Source organism: Oryzias melastigma, linkage group LG13, assembly GCF_002922805.2.
Source record: "Oryzias melastigma strain HK-1 linkage group LG13, ASM292280v2, whole genome shotgun sequence".
Lineage (NCBI taxonomy): Eukaryota > Metazoa > Chordata > Actinopteri > Beloniformes > Adrianichthyidae > Oryzias > Oryzias melastigma.
In genome coordinates, this window is record NC_050524.1 from 18,708,476 (window position 1) to 18,711,415 (window position 2,940).

Sequence of the window (2,940 nt, forward strand, 5' to 3'; positions counted from 1 at the left end):
TGCCAGTCTGTTGCAGGGCACACAATCACACACTCACACCTAGGGAAACTTTTGGACTATGGGAGGAAGCTGGAGAAAACCCACATGTCCAAACTCCTCACAGGGATTTGACCCAGCGGAGAGGCGAGAGTGCTACCCACTGCTCCACCAAACAAATTTTTATCATGAAACAATATTAAAAGAAACGTCTTGTGAAGCTTTTGCATTCAATTGATATTCAGAAGTGTTTGTTATCCATCGATAGTAGATGACCATCGTTGTGCCTTTAAAGGCGCACCGTTTGTGTTTGTGCCACAATGGAAGTTGTTGTAAGATCTTACGAGTCCCTGGAAAGATGTCACTGTTTGTAAAGTGTTGCACAGGAAGCACTGTTGCTGCTTTGTTAGTCAGTCTGTAAAACCTGCTCCCACGTACTCAGCTAGTGTTACATTCTCTTCAGTTGTTTGTGTTTTTTTTTCTTAAATGATAGAGGTCAGTGGTGCCAAAATTCACAATCACTTTGATTTCCTTGCGGCTTGTTTTGATTCTCATATAAAGATTGAATTACCCCATTGTGATATCACCAATTTGAAACGAGTTCAAAAAAATAACCGTTATTGACTTTGGAGAAGGACAAAAGCTTAATTTTTAACTTTTAAGACATGATTCAAGGAGAAGAATTTAAAAATCCTGATTGTGTTGCTTTACTCTTTTCTTTGAATCTTAATCCAATCAACCCTTAACAGTCTAAATATTTAATTAAAACTTGTAAATTAAGTTAATTATTATCAGATTTTTTTTTTTTTTTTTCAGAAACACTTGAAGACGAAGCAGTAAAACGTTGATCAGCTATGCTAGTACAACTTTTTTTATGCAAACATCTTCACATTAAAGGGGACATTTGTGCTTGTATTTGACAGTTCAAATGAATTCAAAGAAAAAACCTTCTAACTTTGTCACTGGTTACAGTTTACACCTTCAACTCTGTCACCTATTCAGATCTGATGTAATCTCTCACGGGGCACCCTGCTGAAGAGTTCCTATGAACAGAGGTGTAAAGATGTGGTTGTAAAAGGTGCTTTCGTACTGTTTTAATGTGGGTCTTCAGAAATATGTCACACACTTTTCATTATTACCTCAGGAAACTGCCAACTTTTGGAAAGAAAAGAAAGTGGCAGCAGTTTAGTGTTACTTGTTCTTAATATGTAACTGCAAAGACTGTGATTGATCTGGAATTGTATTTTTTTGGTGGGGTATTTAAGTTCTTTATATCAAATAAATTTAAGAGAAATACTTAAAAAAAAAGTTTGTGTGTAAATCTGTGAAAAAAAGAGATTTGTGTAAATCTGAAAGAGTATTTACAAATATTACCTGTTGGAATTGACTTTTTTCTCCTTAAAGTCCCACTCTAACTATATTTTTATTGTAAACGTCTTAATTATAATAGCAAGCATTGATGCTTGTGTAACAAATTACTTGAATGCATTAATTGCATTTTTGACTTAACTAAAAACAGTTTTCTGACATTTTTTAATACATCCCATTGGTAAAAATTAATGTTACCCAAAAAAACAACTTCATAATCATTTGTACTTTTTTAGCTGTCAGAAACTTTGCATCCAGTCATTAAGTCACATGATCATTCCTGCAGCAGTGAAGGTGCCAAACGAAAGTGCTTTGATCAAAAGTCAGAACACTTTCTCATGTTTACAACCCTAGATGAGGTTAGATGGAAAGCATGCTTAAGCTGATTCAAATTGTGGACATTTAGAAAGTAATGGTGTTTCTACCCTAATTATAAGTGTACCTGGTCTCCCTCACGCCAAATCAAATGAAAGAGAAGACGTTAAGCGCTTGTTCGCCAGTTACAAGGAAGTGGACATAAAAGTGATTAGCTTTTGTGAGAAACAAAAAATATTCTTCAATAATTAAAAGTTCATTTCCCAAGTGTTTTGTCTTAAATGAAATAAGGATTAAGGCTGGGTTGATAAAATCGATCTGAATCGATTTTAGTTTAATAGATCAATAATCGATTCATGAAAGTAAAGATTGATTTTGCGCAATATGCAAAAAAAGTCCGCTAGCTTGATGGTAACGTATAATGGAATTTCCCTTTGGATGGCTAATGCTCATGTACATTGCTGACTAAATTAACATCTTTATATACTTACCGGCATGAATTTTCCAAACTTTTTTAAGGAAAACAATTTTAAAGTAATTATTTGTGGTCTAAAGCACTGATTTTTGCTCAAACTTTCTTCTTCTTGGAAAAAAGTGTACTGCTAAAGCGGGAGTGTTGCTCCTCTAATTCACAGCTCAGAGGGTGTGTGGTCTGTGAGCTGGAACAGAAAGATGGCACAAAAGTTGAGATGCTGGTAGCATTTTACCAAGAAGTTATTCTTCAAAAGTCAAAATATTAACATATTCCATATATTCCATTCACTCTATTCCATACCTACACTTGCACGCTGCGCTGCCACCTAATGGACAGTGTAGGAATTACAATAACTCAAGTTGGAAATGGAACTATGTAAATAATAATGAAAAAAAGTAAATTAAAATTTATGTTGTTTTTTTTTTGTTGATTAGTTTTTTTTACTTTGAAATATTTTCAAAGCCTCTACATGAGTTCCACCTAGTTGTCAAATTTAAACATCCTCCAGGAGAGGCAGAATAATGTTCACAATGTTAATGAGCTGAACATTTTTGTTAGAACTTCTCCTTTTGAGAATCCATGTAACATTCAACGCTATTAACAATGTCATTATTTCATTAAACATTCAACAGTATTTAAACTATCAGATTAATATAAATATATTCAAAACATACAGTAGATTATTAATGTTTTCTAAAAAAAAATATGTCTTAATGTGTAAACCGTTTAAACTCAAAATTGAATTGAATTAAATCAAATTGAGAGGTTCAAAAGAATAACAAAAAAAATCTGAATTGAACTAATTC